The 24,706-nt window shown below is 41.2% G+C and overlaps 1 protein-coding gene across 5 annotated transcripts in view; it reads left to right on the top strand.

Annotated features, from left to right (window-relative positions):
- The window catches only part of DOCK9 (dedicator of cytokinesis 9), a 276,566-nt gene that overhangs the window by 73,659 nt on the left and 178,201 nt on the right, over positions 1-24,706 (top strand). The window lies entirely within an intron of this gene.

Below are 24,706 nucleotides of genomic sequence, written 5' to 3'. Positions count from 1 at the left end.
CTTGGGCAATTTAGCAAGACCCTGTCTCAATAAAATAAAAAGGGCTGGAGTTGTGTGTAGCTCAGTGGTAGAATGCTCATTGGTTCAATCCCTAGTACCACGACAAAACAAAACAAAACAAAACAACAGCAAAAAAAAAAACCCTCTTTCATAGGAAGTATATATCAAGTGACTATGACTCTATATCAACTCAGCTTTCCATGTCAATAAGTGTACATCTATATCTTATTCATAATGGTGTCATTTTCCTTTATGTATGTAACATTTTATTTAACCTATACCTACTATTCCATTTCTTTATGATTATAAATGGTATGATAAATATCTTTGTATATGCGTTTTAAACACTTTATCAGATTGTTTTCTTAGCAGAGTTTTGGACCTGGATTAGCTAAGTCAAAGTACGTTTACTCTCTAAAGGATTTTGGTATGTACTCTATACCATGATTGTCCTCTAGGAAAGACTGTGTTGAGTTTTTTGAAAACTTAAAACAAGAAAGTTTGTGTTCTCCCCTTGTGACCTCAAGCAGTTTGTTTTCATTTTTTTCTCTTTATGAAGCCACTGATGGGATTAGCTGTTGGATAAAGTGCAGTGACTTGGATTGCTGTACGTGTAGGCAAGCAGCATCGCCATATTTAGGTTTGAATTAACATCCATTTTTCCTCCGCTCCTGAAAGCAAGACCACTGCCATGAAGTGTCCCAGAGAAGTCTGAAATGTTTGTTGTGGGGTTGGAATGTGCTTGGGAGGTCTTTGTTATTTCTATTTCAGGGGCGTTCAAAGGGAAAGAGGTGCAGAAATACTGGGTAGGAACAGGAGAAAAGCTTTGCTCAAATTTGACTTTCTCCATAGTTAGTCGATTTGTATTTCTCCCGTGGGCCTTGTGAGCAGTAACAACATTTTTTGCTTTTTAGAAGTTAACATTTGTTGTTTTTCATATTTAGAATACATAATTATAGAAAATCCAGAGACTACAGAGAAAAATAAAAAAAAACAATATTTACCGATAACCTCACAACTCAGAAATCATTACTGCTTAATATGTGGTGTATGCTGATATTTTTCTTTGTATATGAAATATTAGAAATGGGCTAATATTCCATAAATAATTCCTGATGCCTTTTTCATGTACTTTTTATTTGAGCATTTTATTATGCCTATAATATTCTGCTGAAACATGATTTAATGTGCACATGTTATGTCCATTGTGATTTATATATGTACTAGAAGTTAAAAAAAAAAAAACCTCCTGTTGTTAGGCATTTACGTTGTTATAAATTAAGATCAGAGAGGGCATCTTTACCCTAAAATACTTGTGTGTCTCTCTAATTTTTGTAGGTTAGAGTTTAAAGGTAAAGTTAAGGCAGGAAGGAATTTTTTAAGGCCCTTTAAGGTATATTGTTTTATTTGTTTGATGATTGATCCAGTTGCATTCCCAGCAGCAGGGACTCTTAGGGTTTATTTTGTATGTGGTCATTGCTAACATCAGTTTTGTCAGTTCCAGAGACAGAAGATATACTTTTAAAACTCTAAATCCTTTGTTATACTTTAAATCCTTTGTTATATTCACTTAAAATATTTATTTTGTCATTTGCTGTTTCAATTTGCTTAACTTGTTTATAGTACTTGTTTTACTAAGAAGAAGTTTAAGTGTATATGATATACATAGCCATCTTTTCCTGTATGATTTCTTCTGTGACATATATGCTGAGGAATTCCTGTCTGAGCTGGGATATTCACCAACATTTTCTTTTGGAATTTGTTTACTATTTGTCTCAGTCTTTGTCTCTCTCCTTTTTTTTTTTTGTCCAGGGTCAGCAAACTGCAGCCTGAGGGACAAATCTGGCCTGCCACTTGTTTTTGTAAATATAGTTTTATTGGTATATAGCTACATTTATTTATTAATATATTGTCTTTGTGTGCTCTTACAGTGGCAGAGTTGAGTCATTATGTTAGAGACCTATCATATTTACTAGTTAACTTGAAATATCGGCTAGCTGGCCCTTTACAGAAAGTTTACTGACTCCTGCTTTAGTACATTTAGAATTTATTTAGGTATATAATTTAAATGAGGTCCTAATTTGATACTTATTCTTCCTAGTCCTGTTTGTTGAATAACCCTTTCTTTACTCACTGGTTTGTGATACTACATTATGACATTTTATACTATTTTACTTTCTAAGCTTTGCTTAAGTCCTATTCTGTGTATACTATAAAAGCAAAGTTCTTATTCAGTTGTCAGTTTAATTGTAAAGGAAAAATGGAAACAAATTTGGAGAGAGAGACATAGAATCTCCACTTTAAAGATAGAAATGTACTGTACAAGTCTCTGAATTAAGTAGTCTTATAAAGCATATATTGGCTAAGATTTAGAAGTTAAGGGTTAAGGTTTGAGTGTAGAGTTAAACAAGTTTATAAATTCATTTCCTTGGGAAATAGCCTGTTCAAAAAGCAGATCAAGCTTTTCTTTATATGAATTCTGGTGCATTTTGGTGAAAGAAAAATTCCATCCTGGCAGCTGCATCCTCCAGTCACCTTGATTTGGTTTTCTGTTTTACTGTTTACGTGGTCTGTACTAACAAAAGGTCTCAGCAAGATACAAGCAGAGGAGCTACCAGGGCCTCTAGACAACGCGCATGTGTGTCTGCAGGAGATCTGTCTGTGTCTTTGTAGATGAAGCCAAGAGTCTAGTCTTTTATACATTCTACGAATTCTTAATATAATTAACATCCCTCCTCACTTAGATTTTACATGTGTATGTGAAGGCCTCTGTGTGAGTATGTGCGTATGTGAAAGCACATAGGACGGTGTGTTTGTGTCTGTGTGGTTTTTGCTGTCAGTTAAATTCTAGAATGTTGGATGAAGGGGCATTTTACTGGTTTTCAAATGTCAATGAATAATCAAAGACCTTATCTGAGGATGCATTTCAATCCCTGTCAAGGAAAAGCACATATTCTGGAAAACTCAAGTACATGTGACTTGTTAACGTAAGCAGAGGAGCAGCTTGGAGCTACTTGCCAGCTGAGGTTTCTTCTCTCTTCTCGAGTAGACACTGCCTTGGCAGTGTCTCTATGGTGAGAGTTTGTTTATAGGATTCTCAGATGTGGATTTGGTGGCAGTCCTCTTTGTTAAATAGTTTTACCATTAGGCAAGTTTGGTTTTCCTTGTGTGTTTTCTAGGCTTATGAAATAGCAATCAGTCTTAGAGGTTATTTTTATTTCTCTGTGCTTTATTGTTGAAGAGCAATTGAATTAGAATCCTCAAACTCCCCCCACCCCCAAATCTGCATTTCTCAAATAACCATCCAGTTCCTGCTAATCACAAGGTGGGAAGATATGAATAAGCCACAATTTCTGGGCTCAGAGTTTCTGCAGGGCTTACAAGTGGGATGTGACTGTGATGGGGGTAGGTACAGGACCCAGGAGAACCACAGAAACTCCTGACAGGAGAATCCAACCAGATGAAGGGGTAGGAGAGGGACAGTTCTATGGAGGGAGAAGAGTCCCAGGGAGCAGAACAGAGAACTTGTTAGAGTTACTGGCAATTCCACAGTGCTGAAGGGGCCTTATTGGGCTGGAGGACAAAGGGGGGTCGGGGGGTGACCAATGAGACTGGGGAGATAAGCAGGTACCAGATCACAGTGGGCCTTATTGAAACTTCATTCCTGTATCAGAGGGGAGCCACATACTGAAGGTTTAACAAGGAAAGACATGGCCAGATTCATTTTTAAAAAGATCATTTAGACTGCTGTATGAATAGTAGATTAGGGAACGGGGAAGTCTGAAAATAGGACCACTAATGAGGAGCTTGTTCTAACAGGGTGACAGGTGACAGTGACCTGCATTAAAGTGGTCATGGAGATGGAGAGAAGTACCTGGATTGAAGAGAGAATACAACGAGAGCTCTGGCAATTAAACCAGAAAGGAAGGAGTTGAGAGTTCACGTTTCTGCCTTGGACGTTCCTGGGCTGCCGTTAGCTGGACTGGGGACGAGACGGACTGGGTTGAGGGAAGTTGGGATGGAGAGGATTTCAGCTGCAGATGTGCCGAATGGAGGCATCTCTAAGTCAGTGGGGGATGACTTGAGGGCTGTAGGTAGTCGTGGACCCCAGCAGGGATAGATGTCTGGTAGGAAGGCATGCGAATGGACCAGGGCTCCTGGAAAGAGGGCCCAGAATTGAAAGCGCCAGGACGCTGGGAAGCGCGTTGGAAGAGGCGTGTGGAGTTGTGCGGTCTGCCAGGCGCAGGACAGACTGCTTTGCACTTATAAACTGGAGTACAGTGAATAAACTCCTCAGAGCTTGAAGAATTTTGCTTGAGAATGTTTTCTCTTGCCTCTAGTTCACCAACACATCATCTTTGTTATTCATTGAATCCTTTGACAAAATATGCTGTGTGCACAGTCTCCGTTTAGGCACCGCAGAATTCCTAACTATCCTCATCCCTTCTGCCCTTCAGGAGTCTGGGGGAATGAAATCATTGAGTAAAGGCGTCTTTCCACCTCTTACTCCTCCTTTCCTCCCTCTGTCAGGTAGCTCGCGTTCAGCGGTGCTCACTAGCTGTCCCGCCCCGTCCTAAGCTCTTTGCTACTCATTTAATCCTCCTGCTCCGTGAGGTCCGTACTGTGGTCCCTTACCTTTACTTCATAGATGACAGCAGGAAGGAAGAAGAGGTAAACGTGCTTAAAGCTGTGCAGTTAGTAAGAGGGCCAGGGTGGGACGCAGTCACTTAGTCCCAGGGCCCTGTGCGCTCAGCCTCTGCAGTCCTGCTGGTCAGACTGCACAGGCCCGTAAAGGCCGGGTCGGGGTGGCGTGGGGAGAAGCCTTTGGAGGTGAATGAGCCCTGCGACATGTGAGATGAGCAGGGAGCCCGTTCTAGCTTGGGAAACAAGTGAACGTTGGTAGGGGAAAATCACTGAATTCTGTGAGGGAGAAAGGTTTGTGTGAACCCGCTGACCCGAGTGGCAGAGCAGCATTAGAAGGTGGCGTGTGAGCCGGGTTTTGAGGGTGAACACAGATGCCTGGGGGTGGGTGTGGCGTGGGTGGAGACGGTGCACCTGCAGTGGGGAGCGTGTGCTCTGGTGTTCCAGGAAGGCTGAGGAGTTCAGAGCCTGGGGTCAGGATGAGCTGGCTGTTTTGTGGAGAGCCGTCTGTGTGGACTGAGCAGTCTGTGTTCCAGCTCCAAAGGCTGCGAGAGCCCTTCAGGGCGATTTTAGTCCCTTCCGTCATATTGGAGTAGGATCAGAATCAGAAAGGGATAGACTGGAACTGGGGGGCCAGGGATGAAAGCTGAGCCCTGCAACCCATCACACCTACCACTGAGGGGTGGAGCGAGAGGGTCAAATGGAAAGTCCCAGTACTTTCTGGAGCTGGAATTTACTTGACTGTTGTACTCTGGAGGTAGACGAGGGAGCAGGGCATGACATTGCCCTGTCCTCTGACCCAAGAGGTGACAATTCCATTAATCAGATGCAGACACAGACGGGGCACATGCAAGTGCAGGAGGTAAGTGGAGAGGACTCCTGAGTTACTGTTGGTCTTGCTGAGTTTGAATGCCTGAGGGTCCTTCAGGTCAGATACAGATCCAGCTTTAGAGGGCTCTAATGTTTTTCCAAGTTGGAGTCTCTCTTTAAGAAAATAAAAACAAGATGACAAATACCAAGCGAGGTACAGCACATTGGGAGGAGCCCCTGCAAAGGAGGATCCTGAAGCTCCCTCACCTGGCCACGGTCTCGTGGAAGATGACCCAGGCTCCTGGGGCTCTCCTCTCATGCCTCGATTCTGGGTCTTGTGTGATGTCAGGAAGGCCCCAGGTTCTCCTGTCTCATCTCCTGCTGGTTGTCATCATGTTTAGACCTTGAGAGCTAGTTCAGGTTACTCCATGGCACCTGTGATGTCTCTTCTGATTTTTCTACAAAAAGAGTATCCTCTTCCTTTTCCTAACACAAGAGAAACCAAGGAAGAGTCACCAAGTCTCGTGTGGGATGAAGGCTCTCTTACTGCTGCCCCTTTTGGAAAGTGGATGGAAATGTACTCTTCTCCAGTTAGACCATCTACAGGAATGGGGGGCTTTGTTCCTAGGAAATGGAGCACTTTCCACATTTCCTTTATTAAAGACTTTGAGGAGCTATTTTGCCTAAATCCTCTCACCTGGAACAAAACCCTGGCTGCATTCAGCCAGCAAGTGAGAGGCAGTACATGTAGGTAATTATCCCACTAAGACCTCTAACTTTGAGATCCTCCTCCTCCCTCAGTGCCTCGTCTTCCTGGTGGCCACCATGCACCCTAGGTGCCCACAAGCTCCACCTGCCCTCCCTTCTCTTCACTGTCAGAACTTAACAGTTTTGTGTGTGAATGATCTCAGCTAGATGTTAGGCTCTGGTCTGATTTTATGAAGTCACACTATTGTATATATAGCTAAGAGACTGATAGCTGCCCAAGGGAGTTTGTTAACTAAGGGTGGCACTGGAGGTGATTCTGGGAGGCTTTGCAACATTTTGTCATTCATTTTCAAACTTCAGAATGAGTGGAGTCTGAAAGCCAGTGAGCCTCTTGGTGTGACTTTGGGTTTTTGTTCTGATTATAGAGGAAAATGTTGGTATTTTATTTCTTTCTTTTCTCAATAGGTAATCATTTTTTGTGTTTGATTTTCTGGAGCAAATTGCAGATGTTTTTGGGGAAGGTGTTGGGCTTTTAGTGAGTGGCCTTGATGTGTCTTGCTGCCTGCAAACCCCCTGCTACCCCACTTCTCTACCAAACTCTCAGAAACATGACGTTGGAAACCCAGCACCTTGCTTTGGGAAGGTTGGCTGCTGTTCTTCTGAAGTAAAAATACCTGCAAGTTGTATCACTGAGCCTCAAATCCTGGGGTTTTGTAAGAGAGAGAACTGAGATGTTGCTTTCTCATTGAAATCCATGGCTGCTGGTGCTCTGGATTCTCTGTTTAGAACCGAGTGCTCCATCTTGAGAAGGACATAACAGGGCAGGAGAACACTGAGAGGAAAGGAAGTTAGTGAGGAGCATCTCCCGTGTGCCAAGCCCTCACTCAGACCAGACCTTCTTGTGCTCGTAGGTCTGATTTGGGGGTCTGGTGGCATGGGACTTGGAAAGCAGGTAGAGCCCTGGATATTTCAGCTGCTTCCCACAATGGGCACCATTGTCTTATTTTTGGTTTTTATTTTCCACTGTCTTGGATGGGATTCCATCCATTCTTCTTTGCCAAACAATGAACAAAGGTATATTAAAGGTGCCTGGGAAATTTGATGCAAGAGAGTTGATGCTGAGTGTCTCTTTTCACTTTTCACCCTCAGTATTCAGCCACCTCTTAGACTGGCTGTTGTGTTACAGAAGGATGCGGGCTACTGTCCAAATCATACTCTCTTGTGACCAGTGTTGTCAAACAAGTGGAAACTCTGATAGTTTGTGCAGATGCATGTTTATCTGAAAAATACTGGATACCATCCAAAAGCAAAGTATGTGGTAATGGTCTTCATTTTAAAAACAATCTCTGGCTGCATCAGAAGTTTAAAACCTTGATCATTTTTATAAATTCTAATCACCCTTTCTGTTAAAAAAGAAACATTAAAAAATAAAGAAACATCGAGGGTAAGTTTTAGGGCTGTTTACATTGTCTCTCTTGTAGCCCTGGACATGTGGGAACTGGCTTGAAGCAGGCAATTAGAGAATTCAGGAAAAGGCCAGATGATATTGAAACAAGGAAGAGAATTAATTTAAGAATTTCTTCTATTAGGAAATGAGTTTAAAAGAACAGTTTAAAAGTATTTTTGCTTTCCTTGTTAAGAAAGAGCTAGTTATCAGGGCTGGGGAGATAGCTCAGTGGGTAGAGTGCTTGCCTTGCAAGTGCAAGGCCCTGGGTTCGATCCCCAGCACCCTCCCCCCCCCCCAAAAAAAAAAAAAAAAAAAAGAGAAAGAGCTAGTTATCCTCTCCTTGGTCACGTGTGTGTGTTGGTGTTCACAAGCTGCTCCTGTGACAAATGTTCTGGGCTGGCCAGCCACCCTCTGAGCATGTGAACAAGATTAATTAGTTGGAAAGACTGTTGAAGGAACCCAGGGAATTGCCACAGTAGGTTTTTATTTCCAAAATGTGTATTACCTGAACTTTCTGAGCTCTTTGAGTTTGGGTTGGGTGTTTTTATCACTAAAGTAAAAGGGGATGTTTGTACAGCTCTTTGATTTCCTGTTCACCTGTTAGCTGTGGTCAAGTGATTTATGCACCAAAACTGTGATTCTAAGCTTGCTTCCCTTTTCTCCTGTCTCTGGGCCTTATGTTCCTCTACTACCCACTCATTGGGTGTTCGGGATCATAAACTGGTTTTGTTAATAGCCCAAAGTGAAACATCATTAGGCAGATGAATCTGGTTGCTTGGATTCATAGGCAAATCTTGATGTTGTTGCGTTGTCCGTGATGAGCAGCTTGCACTGTAATGGAGGGTAGCTTTTTGTGCCTTGAATTTAAGCAGGTGGGTTATCAGCAGCCATGTAACCTCCCCCTCCCCCACTTCTTTTGGCACTGGGGAATTGAACCCAGGGGTGCTATACCACTGAACTACATCCCCAACACCGTTTATTTTTTATTTTGAGACAGGTCTTGCTAAGTTGCGTAAGCTGATTTCAAATTTGCAATCCTCAGGCCTCAGTGCCCATCTCACTGGGATTACAGGCATATTCCACTGTGCCCAACTGTGACCTCCCTTTTGAGAGTGCTATTCTTACAGTGTTGGGATAGCAGGTAGATGGAAAGGCTTGGTTGGGTGGGCAGGTAGGAAGGTTGGTCTGGGAGGAAGAGGTACAGACCGAAACCATGCTTCCTGTTACCACAGGTCTTCCTCCTTAATGTATTTTACCAAGTCTCTTGGGTCAAAACTCTTAAAACAGTGTTGGCAGTTGGTCTTGGAATTCTGCCTGTATGATTCAGATGGAAACCAAAGCCAGGAATGTTTTAAGTGCACTTGAGGTTAAAAAGGGACTTCAAGTGTTCATCATGTAATCAGTGACAGGCGTTTTCCATTAGTCTGTCTGCCTAGACAAACATTTAACCTCAGTGGATACCCAGAGGGTGAACACAATCTAAACCGCAAAGTTCGGGTGGTTCCTACCTTCAGGGGGCTTCCATTTCATTTAGTGAGATGAGGCATGCGTGTGGAGGGTGTGTTGCCCAGCCTTACTGCACCGTTTGGCTTTTCCCTGGTCGTGCCCACCAGTCACCAGCGCCCTTACTCTAAGGCTTCATTGCCCGCCCAGGTCCCACATGAGCTGTTTTCATCTGTGACTCACTTACAGAGGTCCACCAAGTTCAGAGGAAAAACTGAGGAAAGTGTCTGGTTGTGCACTGTGGTGTCACTTTTGCCATCATCCTGCTCATGTTCCTGGAGTTTGAAGAACATCTTGGAAAAGCCAGATGATCTCTGCCAGATCCCTGGGACTTAGCAGGGACTCCTTGTGTTGGTAAAGGGTGTGGCTGGGCCTGTACCACATTTAGGCAGAGCAAACCCCTCCCTAACCACGAGGTTGGAAAGCAACATACTTCTGAATTGTTCTCCTATGATCCTCACATGGAAGTGTTTTCTGTTATATAACAAAAATGTACAAAATCAGAGTATCCCTTACCACCCAGCTTGAATGTTTTGTCCTGATGAGCTGTGAATCCACAGTGCACAATGAGGAAAAAAGAATTCCCACCCAGAAACAGTGAAGACTGCAGATGGCAAATGCCTGGGAAACAGTCTGACATGGATGGAGGGAGGGCGACAAGGTAGAGAACAATGAAGGACATAGGCCAAGTTGGTGGTTTTGCAGACGAATCTTATTTCACATCATTATTGCTGCTTTGATTTCAGATGTGGCAAGTAGCAATCTAGTGGTCAACCAGGGGATTGTTATCACAGCCCTGTAGAGGCATCGTCGTCTTCTTTTTTAAAACTATTTTTAGTTATAGGTGGACATATTACCTTTGTTTTATTTATTCATTTATTTTCATGTGGTGCTGAGGATCGAACCCAGTGCCTCACACATGCTAGGTAAGTGCTCTACCACTGAGCCACAACCCCAGTCCCTAGAGATGTCTTCTTTATTAGAGATTTTTAAGCAAGGCAGTTCTGAGTTGGGGGGCCCAGTAGGACTGAAGTGGTCAAATAAAAGACTTTTTTTTTTTTTTTTTTTTTTTAGAAATTTGAACCAAATGAGTGAGTGTTTTATCCCCAGTTTTCATATTGTTCATGTTTGGACTGAGGGGTGAGGAACCATGCCTAAATAACAAGTGGAAAGTGTGGTTTCTCTGTGTTCCTGAAGTTCCTCAGCTGGACCCAGGGGCAGCACAGGCAGGCACCCCTGTGCAGTGGCATGTTCTAGAATAAGTGCCTGTATCATCTGTTGCACATATTGACCACACATTCAGGGAGGCCTCTTCCCCTTCATAGGTTGTGGAAGGGGCACCCACATCTTGCTTGCTTTCTTAGACAGCGGGGTAATGCATACAGATTTTGCACATGTGGAATTTCTTTGGATTTCAGAAGATCCACTTTTTTGTGGAATGCTATGCACCTTGCCACTGGCAGAGCAATTTAATTTCAAGACATTATGGTATTAAAACATTTACAATAAGACAAAGGAAGGTAAAGGATTAGATCATCCCTTCCATCTCAGACTTTTTATTTTGAAATCAGTTATTAGGATATATAGATAATGCTTGGTGTGTGTGTGTGTGTGTGTGTGTGTGTGTGTGTGTGTGTGTGTGTTACTGGGGAGTGAATCCAGAACCTTGTGCATGCTAGACTCTAGATTGTCACTGAGCTACATCCCCAGCCTAGCATAGATGGGTAATGCAAGCAACTATAAGGCACAGTCCACTTGGAGTCTGAAGTGTAATATGGAAAGAGTTAAATAGCTATTAATATAGTATTGTCCTTAGCTCAGGATGACTTTAAAAGCTATAGCAGAAGTTAGTAATTCATCCTAGTACTCAGGATCTGGTAAAAGATATGTGACCCTTGTCATCATTGTGTTCTGAATTGTTCCATGGACTCTGTGAATGAGGAAGGATTTCATGATCACTCTGGGTTACTGAGGTCTCCGTTGCTGGCCAGGATCCTCTTGGAGATGTCATTCATTTTCATTGTTTCAGCCATTGCCTGCCTATATGTGGTCTTCTAAATCTGACTCTGAAACCCTATATCTTATCCCAGTGCATGTATGGCCTTTTGCAATTTTCTATGTAAAGCCTTTAATCACTTTTCATTTAGTTCAGGTTGAAACACAAAATCCTAATTGCCTATCACAACCAACAAGGCCCGTGTGATCTGCACACTGCTTTAACCAGGCTCTGTGTGCTCTACTCCTCTGAACCCCTACACTGAGACCTATGGACCACCTTTCAGCTTCCTAGAGACAGCAGACTTAGGACCTTTGCATATTCTGTCCCCACACCCTTCAACTTGAACTAGCTTGGTCTTACCTTCCTTCTAGCCATGCTTCCATCTTCCTCTAAACAGGCTTATATGGCCTCAGTCTAGTTAAGCATCTTTTACTTTTCTTTCATTGCACTTATCACAATTGTAAATAAACTAGTAATCGTGTTGCTAGTTGCTTATTGGATGATTGCATTTTGTGCTCTTTGGGCATGCATGTAGAAACCTGGGATAGTCAATGTATCTCCCAACACTCCTTTCTTCCAGCCCCCTTGCTGGTGTACACACATATTCACCATAGTATTATTACTTCAGACAATAAGTACCTCAACGTAAGTTTTACATAAGTGAAATAATTAATAAATGTCTGCAAACAAGGTCTTCCTGTGAAAGATGTTTTGTATTTGTCATGGTGTGACTTAAGCAGATAGACCCCAGTAGCTGAGAGCTGTTGACCTCTGGCAGTCACTAGATTTACAGCCTACTGACTTTTTCCTCATGATTATCTTTCTTTAGATCACCTGGGCCATTTATACAACTTCCTTTTTGTAAAATGGTAATGGCTATACCTCATTAACTTATACATTTTTACTTGTTTAAAACTTACAATGAAAAGAAATGAAAATCTCAGTGATTATTATTGTTGAGCTTCTAGAATGTACTATTCCAAAATATACTTTTGACATAAAAATTAATTACCATACATAGGACCTAGATTTTTGCTGAACATGGTGCTAGGTTTTTTTCTCCAGAAGTTATACAAAAGAATGTGTGGAGTGTTGGTGGGATTGTAAATTAGTACAACCACTGTGGAAATCAGTATGGAGGTTCCTCAGGAGACATGGAACCACCCTAAGACCTAGCTATACCATTCCTTTGGATTTCTCCTAAAGAATTAAAGTCATCATACTATAATGATACAAGCATACCCATGTTTACAGCAGCACATGGTTCTGTGTGTCCCAACGTCAGTTGGGGCCTATGCCCACAGCCCCCCACCAGCAGTGGGCATTCCATTTGGGACTTTTTTTTTTTATTAAAATTTGCTTCATTGATTTTTAAATAATTTTGAAGCATCAATTTAATTCTTATTCTTTCAGAGCCAACTTGGCACCAATACAATTTTTATTTATTCTTTAAGATCCAGCTTTGCTAGGAGCTCTTCCTATAATCACCCATTTGCTTCTGTGGACATTTGATTGCCTCCTAGGATCCCAGATGTTGTCCCAGTGACAAAGCCCTGGGTGACAAAGCTCTGGTACCATTAAATTGATAATGCACAAGAAACTTCTTCAGAACTTTAAAAGAAAGTTGTATATGAATGTAGGGCATTAAAATGTGTCTCACATTTCAACTTGATAATATTAAGGTGTATTTTTCAAAGTGTCATAACTTTTTTTAATGTGGTAAAGCCCATTTTTGCCTTGATTTTTTGCAGTGTAAGCAAATGCTAAATATTAGTCATAATTCTAACAACAGTGAAAGGAAACACTTGATAAACTTTAAAAACAAACTTTTAATTACTTTTTTTCTCTAATCACAAAGAGACTATTAGATTTCTATATAGAGCAAAGAATATATTTGGTGCAAAGAGAATCATTCTTCACATTATTAGAAACAAAACCACTAAAATCTCTCCCCCAGCATTCATCCGGGTGCAGTGCTCACAGCAGGCCTTGTTCAGCACCTTGGGCTTAGCAGGCCTAGTTCAGCACCTTGGGCTTAGCAGTCCCTTTTAACCATGCAGTTGTCATGTTGCCTGTGTGTACAAACACTTGTGAACCTTCAAATTATGACTAGTCATAAACTTAAGCTGTGATTTTGTAGAATGTTGTCACAGTAGACCGAGAGGTTGTCAATCCCGCTGCTGTATTTTACAGATACTCAGAGGCCACGAACATCTGCCTTTTAATCCAGTTTGGTGAGTTGGGAGACTTGCGCGTTGTTTTGTCTTGGTCTCCCAGAGGAGTGGGAAGGAAGGCACTCAGAACTGAACTGTTGGAAAGTCACTGTCTTCCTGAAGAGTGCCTTTTATTCTTTTCATTGCTTGACACAGTCCTGCCTATCCTTTAAGTCTTCGCTTTTCAAGTGTGCCCCAGCACTTAAAGGAGCTCCTGAGAGGCCCACCTGCCTGCCTTTTCTCTTCATGGTTTGTCCTTGCTGGTTGCTTTTCTCCAAGATGATTAGCATTTGTAGCTTATCAGGTTTGAGTAATTCTCTGTAAAGTATATTCCTCTTTCTAGGACCAGGCTTTTTTTTTTTTTTTTTAAATTTCCACATCTACCCTCCCAGTGTTTGTCAAATAGATGGACAGCAAGTGTCCTGAGCTTAGAACACAGGTGCCACAGTCCTATAGCAGGTGGATTGTTTCTTGGGGCACACAGTGAGGTAATAACACAGGTAGGGGTGGTTGATCCAAGAATTATGATTTTGCAGTCTCATGTTTGGTCCATAATGATGGAGTTAAACCCTACCGTTTCCCCCATAAAGTTTTAGGGAATTGAAGAATTGATATTCCTAGTTACTTTAGCATAGTTAACTTTTATTGCTACATATACTATGGAAGGAAGGCCCTGCTTGGAAGTTCCTTTGAAGGTGGTAGAACCCAGACTCCTGACCACAGAGTACAACCCTCTTCATTTTGATTCCTTCTACCTTTCTGACTTTTCCTTCCCTCTTCTCCTTTCCCATGCATGGGGTGCTACTTCACCCAAAGTTTTGCTGTACCCCAAGCACACCATGCTCTTCCAACCTCCAGGCCTTTCAGATAGGTAGTTCTCTTTTCCTTTAGTGCCTTTTAATCTTTTCATTGCTTGACAAAATCTTGCTTTTCAAGCGTGCCCCAGCACTTAAAGGACCAACAGCATCAGCATCCGGGGGACGAATTAGAACTCCAGTTCTCAGCTGCATCTCACACCTGCGAATCAGATGCACTGAGTGGCATGGGACAGTTGTGGATGGCAGCTCGGAGGGGCTGCGAGAGACCTGGGTGCCCTTAAAGGCCAACACTACCATGCAGGCCTCCTTAGCTAGACCACCCTAGAGAGGATTAGAAGAGAGCTCAGCAGTCTGTTTTAACAGGCTTAGTCAGTGATTCTGACACGATGGAGCTTGGAAACACCACTTAGATACTATTCAGTGGCCCCTCATCTCCACTTACCCTGCCAACTCTTGAACTGGAAGTCAGTTATTCCTCCTGTTGTGGTATTTTTTCATAATGTAGTGATAGGCAAGGCAGGCTAACTGCCGTAACCAAGTAACAGTAACTTCACACTGTCAGTGTTTTTCTCAGGGGGCTCTAGGAGACTGTTGGGTGTACCTTGGGTGGCCTGCCATGTGATGATTCAAGAACCTACTTTCCTTATATCTGTGACTGTTCCACCGCTAGGCCCTCCTTGGAGGCCTCCTGGATTCCCCCGCATTCCGTGCCCTCAGGTGGAGGGCGGGACAGCAAGCGTATTTTATAATTTTCTTCCTATTGTTTTCACATTTCCTTTGGCTGGAGCCTAATTATATAATTTCAACCTAATTGCCAAGGAAATTAGAAAATGTGTTTTCTGTTTGCCTAGGAAAAAGCAACAGAATTGGGGACCATGTACTGTAGCACTATCCAATAAAATTTAATATTTTTACATGTGTAATTGTACATGTAAAATTGTATACATTATTTATACATGTATTTATAATTACACATAATTTTATATTTACTAGTTGCATTTAAAAAATAAAAAATGAATTTTAATAATATATTTTGTTAAACCTGGTAAATTCAAAATGCTATTCAACATGTAATTAATAAGATATTTTTACATTCTTTTTGTCATATAATCTTTGAAATCCAGTGTGTATAGCACCTCTAGGTTTGACTAGTTTAATATTGAATAGCTCCATGTGGGTAGTAGCTACCATTTCGGACACTGCAGGACCAGCCAATTCCGACCACAGTTGGTATTGAAATCATCTGTTTGTGTTCCTTTTAGACTAACTTTAGACACTTTCTTCCTCACTAAATTATTTGTTCCATATGCTTTCTTATGGCTCATAGAGCACAGTGCTCTGTGGTTAAGGAATGCTTGCTGACCAATTAAGCATTAAGGGGTTTAAAGCATGAATGAATTAATGATTAAATACAGAAGTGCATTCATTTTAGTTCTTTTGACTACTTTGGTGAAAATTCCGAAGGATTCTCTTTTGTAATAGTGTTGGGTTGCAGAGTATGGCAATAGTCACGGTGGAAGGATAAAGTGAGCTCTATTAACTTTGGGACTAACATGTGTCATTGATTTGCAGAGTTTGGAAAAAAGCTTGATGATCAGGTGGTCTGGTGTTTTCATTTTGTGGTTATCTATCACAGAGAAAGTGGTGACTTGGGGCTGGTGCACCAACTTGGGGGAGCTGTGTTGGCCAACATTTTTGGTTCCTTTATTATGTTGTGATAAATCTAGAAGTCGCCTCCCCTCCCCAAATTAATGACTGCCTATAGTAGGGATGCTGCAGTTATTTCAAAATGAGTTGCTGGGGAAAATGTTGCTTAAATGTTATCTCAGTTTTAAAATGCTGCCAAATAAAATTTATTTAAAAGTTTTATTTTACTATCTTGTCTTCAGTATGATGTCAGGGAACAGACAAGTTCATGAAAGTTATGTAGATAAAATGTGTTATCTGAGTAACATTCTCTTCGAAAGGAAAATACTAGTACATTAAGCTTGTAACATTGAATTTTTTTTTTTTCTCATTACAGAGCTAATTGCAGTGAATTAAGGAGGACACATATGGAGGATGTGACTTTGGCATTTTATTTCTCTTATGGTGGGGAGAAAGGAAATCCTTAGCAATATACTACTTTTCTCCAAAAAGATTGCTTTATTGCTTTTAGTCAGCATTGGTCATAAATTTGAACTCCATTGAAAGCTTGTAACTCTTCTTTGCAAGAAAGGTGTTTGTGATGGGATTGTGGACAACAAAATGCTAGGGTTGGTTTGCTCTAGACCCTCTTAAGGAAAATATACTGCTAAACAGGTGTTTCCTATGTGATCACACCATTAAAAATATGTGAGGAATGTGTGACCCTTTTACTGCTCTGTAGGTCCTTTTTTATAGGTTGAAAATGAAAAGCATTTTCTCTTTTTTCTAAAGGGGTTCACTGAATAGAAAGTGATCAGTCATGAGTGAGTAGAAATCTTCTGTGACATTGAGATAAGAAGGCCAAGGTGTGTGATCATCCTGGGGAGGCGAGTAAACCTCTGGCTTTAAGCTCCAGCCCAGCTGCCCGTCTTCAGCCAGATGCCATCATTTGTGTCATACCTGTGCAGAGGCGTTCCTGGGAACCCATCCAGGTTTCTTTGAACTGGATCTGTGGTGTGAGTGTTTGTTCTTTCTGTACCAGAAGTTAAGATCAGTGGTTCTAAAACACAGAGTAGTAAAAGACTGCATCATAGGAATCACCTGGGTGTCCCTAAAAGGGTCCCGGGGGTTTCTGGTGGAGGGGTGGGTTCAACTCAGAACAGGTTTTGTCCTTATTATAGGTGACGGAAAAGATTTTCAGCATGTGCCAGTCACACAGAGATTAAGAAAACATACATATTTAAGGAAGGATGTGGGCTATCTCTAGAGAGGTGCTTTTTAGGGTAAAGCAAGGGATATGTATTTAAGGGAAATGCTGGCCATTTTGAATGAGGGACATGTCTTTGGGGTTCCAGACTCCTCTTTTAAAGGAAACTTGGTGAGGAGTGGATATAGGAAGGTATGTGGAGATGACACCGGGCAGTTTATGGTGGTCTGGTTATTCTGAGGATCCTTAGGATGATGTGTTCTCCATTATCTGACCAATAGATAATTATGGAACATCCCCTGAATGATAAGTTTTCTTAAAATATTGCATCTTTCTTTGCTTAATGTTTTTATTGGTGGGGTAATTAACAGCGCACAGGTAATTTTCGTAAGAGGGTAAATGGACAGTAACTTTAGAATAACAGATTTCTCAGTAATTTGGGAGTGACAGGCCTGGGAGAAAGTTTGGTTTGGGGAGTGAGAGTCCTGGAAAGGGATGTGAAGCTTTAAATTAAAATCGTATTTCCTTTTCCTTCTTTTGTCTCCTTTCTCCTTGTTTTTAAATTTCTTCTCTTCTACCTGTGAAAAATGGGCCTCTGTTCAAGATTCCACCTCAGAAGGTCCAGGTGGGATCTTGGAATCTGCATCACTGCTGTTATTTTAAATCTCTTGAAATGACTAGCTGCAGAGCTGGGTCTGACAGCTCCTGTAGGACAGGGTCTTGCCTGACTTCCTTTCAACTAGACTACACAGCAGGAAGACCTTCTTCAGGACTGAGTGTTCTGGGGACCTTGTGAAGAGAAGCCTTACAGCTGAACCCTCAGAGGTGAGCAGGCACCTAACAGGTTCAGTTTAGAAGAGATGGAGGAACATTCCAGATAGACAGCATTTCTGGAGACAGGAAGGTGAGGCCTGAGGAGGCAGCACAGGCAGTGTTCTTGGTACAGAGTTGTGTGGTGGAGGGGAGACTACCCGCAGTCTAGCCCCCTCACCCTGAGGCCCTGGGCGAAGGGCTGACCTGCCAGTGATGTGTGGGCAGATGGACACATGGTGAAGCTGCCTGCCCAGGGAGCTGGGCCCCTGCTGTGCTGTTTTGTTCCTCCTTTCTTCTTTTGTAAGTTAGCTGGTAGGGAGGTCTCTCTGCCTTTGCTCCACATGGCGCCTTTCCCTTACAGCATTCCCTACTTTAGCCTTTAGGAAGCTCACCTATCTGTAGATCAGAAAATGAAAAGGTTTCCATAGAGTGGGGGTTGTGTTGTTTGCCCAGATTGTCCCAGAGGTATTATATCCCTTCTCGGGGAGAAGCGCGTACGTTGGGTACAGTTTTGAGTCCTTGGAGCTGTAGGTGCTATCTGAAGATCTGGTTACCGTAGCTTTAAAGGTAGGTTGATTTTATCTTTATGGCCAAGGAAAGTACAAATTACCTCTCAATAATATGTTTAAAATAGTTTTGTCACACAAGAACTCTTGACTGGTTCAACTAGTTCATTATCTTCTGTGAATCAGAATTATAGTTTGTAAAGTAAAACACTTATTTCAGGGTCCTTGGAAGAATAGAATGCTTACCCCTTGCCTGACAAAGAGTAAGCCCTAGGGACCTGAGCAAAAAACTAGTTACACCTCCCCTACTTTATCTTAAGTTTGATTTGTTCATAGTGGCTTTTTTGGGTGCTAATTTTGATTTTTTTTTTTACTTAGAGATCTATTAAAGCATTAGTATTTTGATTGATGAATTTTTTAATGCTCTTGTAGATTTTGTTGTTTGCTCACCCAGCCCTTGTCCCAGCCCTGGGGGAAGTACCACGTAAGCATTAGCTACTTTCATGCATTATTTTAAAATATTTCCCAAATGATATAAATGACTTTGAAAAATTTTAAAGTGTTGCTTAAAATAATTCATGCTAATTAGGGAAAGTTTAAAAAATACAGCTAAATAGAAAGGAAAATAAAAGTCATTTGTTCTATATTTCAATCATTATTAACATTCAGTTTCAGTTTTTATATCCTGTTATCTTCTAATATTTTCAGGCCTTAGCAACTTGCCAATATTCCTTATGGCTCTCTTAAGGTGAAGAAGTATGCTGAGAAGGGAGATAAGATTATATTTGATACGAAACTTAAAATATTCTGATCTGTTTAACTATCAGGTTTAAGGTTAATTCTGAAACATATTGAACTTAGGGTAAGCTATTTAATTTATATAAGTACCAGTTTCTGGGGCTGGGGTTGTAGCTTAGTGGTAGCATGCTTGCCTAGCATGTGTGAGGTACTGGGTTTGATTCTCAGCACCACATATAAATAAATAAAATACAGGTCCATCGACAACTAAAAAAAATTTTTTATGAAAGTACCAATTTCTGTAAACAATAACATCTAGAGTTATATTGCAAGGGTTAAATTGGATTAGATTAAATAAGAATGTGTGTTAAATGCCTGGGGCCTGGTAAGTGTTATCTTTGCTTATCTCTGCTGCTTCAGGTCTTCATAGAACATAAGTGAAAGCATTTGTCTGGAGAGTTCCTCAGTGCTTTATGTAACAGAAGAAACCTCATTTATTTTGTATTTAACTTGCTACTTTTGAAATAACAGAAAGGCTTTAAGACACTACCCTTCATGTGGAAGGACCAGTGGGAATATTCATAATCCACTGATTTTACAGTTTGATAATCACCTGACTCTTTAAAAATTTTTTATTTTTACAGACTGCATTTTGATTCATTGTACACAAATGGGGTACATCTTTTTGCTTCTACGGTTGTGCACGATATAGATTCATACCATTCATGTAATCATACATGTACATAGGGTAATGATGTCTATCTCAATCCACCATCTTTCATACCCCTGTCCCCTCCACCCTCTCATTTCCCTCTATGTAATCTAAAGTTCCTCCCTTCTTCTCTCACCCCTTACTCCCAACCCCCATTATATATCATCATCCACTTATCAGGGAAAACATTCAGCCTTTGGTTTTTTGGGATTGACTTATTTCACTTAGCATGATATTCTCCAATTCCATCCATTTATCTGCAAATGCCATAATATTATTATTCTTTATGGCTGAATAATATTCCATTGCTCAGTCTCTTTTTTTAACCATACTTTTCCTGAATCCTCCCACCTCCTTCTTTGAGAAGGGGAAAGATAAAGCCTATTTTGTTGCTTATATTAGTCTTTTAAACATTTATTTCAGTTGACAAATAATAATTATATATATTTATGGAGTCCATTGTGATATTTTGATATGTTTATATTGTAGAATGACTAAAAGAGTAATTAACTTATCACCTCATGTTTCTGTTAATATTTCTTTGTGTAAAGAAAACATTTACAATCTAAGCTCTAAGGAATTTTGAAATTTTTTAGAAACGTGACAGCAGTAACGAGAGACTGTTAACAGCTTTAGTAAAGGACTGAAGATCGTTGCAACTCCGTCACCATCACCACCGTCACCGTCATGGGTTTCTAGGGCATGCGCAGTATGTTTTGATTTGGCAGCTAACAGAAGGGACGCTTATTTTTAAAAAATATTTTTTAGTTGTAGATGTACACAATATCTTTATTTACTTATTTATTTAAAAACTATGTTTTAGTTGTACACAGTATCTTTATTTACTTACTTATTTTTGTGTGGTGCTGAGGCTCGATCCCACTGCCTCACACGTGCGAGGCAAGCGCTCTACCACCGAGCCACAATCCCAGCCCCAGAAGGGAAGCTTTGATGACCTCTCTGGGCACTCACCTTCCCCATAAGCTGCATTTGTATTTTCAACTCTAGTCACCTTTATTTGCAGCCCATCAGAGAAGAAATTCATTTAGTGTATTTATAGGCTCTGGGAGACGGGAGTGTAACCACTGGCCATGTGTTGCCTGGGAATGACAGCAGTGCGCCCCCTTCAAACTGGCTCCGTTTTCTGCTCCCGGGCAGTCTCTTAACAGGAAATGAGTTACAATGAGTGTGGAGGAAACGGCAGGCCCCCCTTTAGGCAGCAGAACGAGAAGGCGTGCATCATCTTTGCTGCTGATGATATTTTCTTATGGAAGGGATGCAGCCTGCTGCTTTTAAAATGAGGGGACTTCCCAGTTATTGTTCGGAGACTGGTATTACTGTCCACAGTCATTGTCTTCTGTGTGCACGCTGATTGAACCATAAGTGTTGAGGGAAATGCTGCAGCCCCTTGTGCAAAGTTTCCAAGCAGTGGGCTTTCCCCTTAGCCATCCCCCTTTTCCTTTGTGCAGAAGTAGGTACCCAGATCGCCTGGAAGCCCGAATTCTCTGCTCCTCCTGTGCAGTAGCTGAATGCCGCGACCTGTGCCTCCTGGTATTAATCTGACCTCTGCCAGCTTATTCCATTCCTATCACTTATAAATCAGTCTTCCAGCTTGGCCCCTGTAACACCAGATGGAACTTGCCTTAGGTAAATTTAGCAGATACAAATAGAGACTTTACAAAACCAGTAAACTCAGAGGGTGGTAATTTGTACTTTTCATTAGGGTACTTTGGGAGGTGGACATGGGAAGAAGGAAGTAGTGAACATTTGTGTTCCATTTACATGTGAACATTGTATTCATTTATTCTGTAAGTAAACATTCAGGCATTGCCTACTGTGTACACAGTACTGGGCCTGGCACTGGAGGACCAAGCTCCTTGCCCTCCTTTTCCTGTGCTGAAAGCTGCCAAGGAGGGGCAGATAACTCCAAACATGGTTTAGGCTGGGTTTCAGTAACCTGTCCCAGGATCTTAGTTTCTAGAGAAACATTCCATATACATTATGTTTTCCTTGACTTTGTAGAACTCTGTCTCTAAAGTAAGTGATTGACTCTGCTGGCCAAATTAGTGTTATCATGATCAAAATAAATTGATAGTTTACAGAAAAACTCTTGGGGTGCAGAGTTTACAAGCTCAGTTTTCAGGGGCTGAGGACTTAGCCCAGTGGTAGTTAGTTTGCTTGCCTAGCATGCATGAGACCCTGGTCCACCTTCCATCACTGCAAAGAAAAAGAAAGAAGGAAAGAAAAAAGGAGCCCCATTATTTCCAGACCAAGGAGCCTGAGCCTTCTGTAAATTCATTTGACCGATGTTTTTTGAGTACCTCCCTTGCTTTGGGACTTGGAGATAGGGCATTAAACACAATGGGCAAAAGTCACTGCCTTCACAGACTCACAGAGCTTCTTTTCTTAGGGTATTTAAGCAAATAAAAAAAGTAGAATACAGAGTGCCAGGTGGTGACTGAGGCTATGGAAAACTAATGTAGGGAAAGTGGGGGATGGCGTCACAGATTGGGGCTGTTTTTATGGAGAAGCCTCCTGAATATTCTGCAGCAGCAGGCAAAGCCTTCTTGACACGGTGGGGGTGGGACATATCCAGCATCAGCCTGACTCTCCCCATCTTAGTTTCCGCATCTAGAAACAAGGACTTCTTAAGGGCAGCCCCCCACACCCCAGTCCCAGCACTGTGGGCTTACCTGAGAGCTGGGTAAGGGGAGGGTGGCCTGTCTCTCCTACCACCCTTCTTCACAGATGAGCACATCTGTAGTTCTTATGGTCTGCTAGCCTCTTGGCTCCTCCCTGCTCTGTTAGAAATGAGAATCTGACATATTTAGAAATATATCCACTTAGTCTTTGTGTTTTTCTTTGGTGTGTAGATAGCAGATGATTTTTTAAACATTTAGCCTTCCATTGTGTAGTTTGTGTTCCCCAAATATCATCAACAGTATGTTTTTAAAAACGGATTAGATCTTTTAAAAAATTTTTTAGTTATTGATGGACCTTGTTTTCTTCATTTACTTATTCATTCATTTATATGTGGTGCCGAGAATTGGACCCAGTGCCTCATACATGCTCAACCACTGAGCCACAACCCCAGCCCAACAATGTAAGTTTTAATAATGACTATAAATATAGAGAGCTAGAAAAATCTTTTGGTGTAAGTCCTTCATTTTACATTTTACAGGTAAAGTTTATGGGGCTCAGAAAGGTGAAGTGACTTTTATAATGTCACACAACTGTTGAGTGGCTTAGTGGGGTTAGAATTCCAGTGTGAGCTTTCTCTATTCTATTATTTCATAATCCAGCTTATTTATTTATTTTCTGACTAAAGAAGTGATGAATGCTTTTGGAGAAAACTTGCAAAATGTAGATGACTTTAGAGAAAACAAGTCACAAATAGTCGTACATACCAGAGGTAATCAATAATCAAATTATTTCTTAAATCTTATATGTGTATGCATTTTCTCAATATCATTAAAAGTTCTTAGAAAACAATTTTTATTGGTTATATTCTCTGCCCTGGTTTGGAGCGAAAAATATTGGTCTTGAGTTGTCTACCCGTCATTAGTTTCATATGACCCACTTGCTGACTTAGCCCTCAGGCAACAAATGTGTATACTGTGCACACATTGACACTGCCGATTGCCATCTAATGGTTGTTTAAATTGCTGTTATTATCCCTACTTAAATAGAATTTGAACTCGCCAACACGAAACCTGTTGAAAATGTGAACCTGTCACCAAAAGTGTGGTTGACTCTCTAGCTCCTCTCTCCAGACCTGAGTTTCCTCATTCCATGAGTGGAGCCTCCCCGTAGGCGCCTTCTCTGAGATCTCGGGGACGTCGGTGGACCTTTCCTCAGAGAACTCACAGGAACACAGAATTTCGTGTGTCATTTTAGAGAGCTCAGGGACCCTTTTCTCCACGTTCAGCCTCGTATTCCAGGCTGAGAAACAGTAGAGTGGTGATAACGTGGATTACATCTTTGTGTTTATTTGATTACATCTTTAATGATAAAGGTAATGGAGGTGAACTTCAGATTCTGTATCAGAACGCGTTGTTCATTTATGGACTCTCCTGACAGGAGATAGGAATCCACTCCTGCTCCCATCTCTGTCTGCTGCGGGTTCTGTGCTGTCCTTTGTGACTCTTTCTCCCCTGCTGTAGTTCACTGTGTACCTAATGCCTTCCCCTGAATCTGCCCTGGATGCTGTTCTCTCTGTTTGGCTGCTCCTGGTGCTTTCTATCTATTATGTTTTTGTTTTTCTCAGAGGAGCAAATCATTTTCCTGACACCTTTTCTTGTCTTTGGCCAGCAAGCTGACCAGAAACAATAGACTGGAAAATCTTTAGTTATTTGCTCCCTTTTGCAGTTTTTTTAAAAAAACTTTTATATACTATTTGTCACCCAGTATGCGAAAAAAAGGAATGATCACGTTGGAGTAGCGATGTAAAGTACATACAAACATATATTTTTGTTTGTGTGTGTTTTTCCCTTTTGCCTTTGAAGTTAATAGTTATATTTTAAATATCCTCTGAAATGGCAAGAGACCCTGTAAATTGAGTTAAAAAAAATTCTTCAGGTTGGGATAATTGATATTTATTCCTTGTGTGACTGTTCTTCATAAGGTTATTAGCTTTAGCAAATGCAGTTTCAAAATTCATATGGATTCATTGCTGAAAACAAATTTATTTTCACTTTTTAAAGGTTTAATTATGTATTTCCAAATATACCTTCATTTCAAAAAATGTTTAACAGGTTTTGCAAACTAATATCATAGATGGAAGAAAGGAATATTTTAATTGTTAGTAAATATGTATGTTGAGTTTTGATTTATGACCAGTTGAAAACTGCTGCTTTAATCCAGGCCTTTAACAGATGAAGATGTGTGCATATTTTACAAATACTTAGTTTCACTCGAGGGCTAAAGGTGACCAATGACCCCAAACTGACATGGGCATTTAATTCA

The sequence above is a fragment of the Sciurus vulgaris genome, assembly GCF_902686455.1.
Source record: "Sciurus vulgaris genome assembly, chromosome: 4".
Taxonomy (NCBI): domain Eukaryota; kingdom Metazoa; phylum Chordata; class Mammalia; order Rodentia; family Sciuridae; genus Sciurus; species Sciurus vulgaris.
Note: the sequence above shows the minus strand (reverse complement) of the source record. Positions and strands in the feature narration are given on the sequence as shown.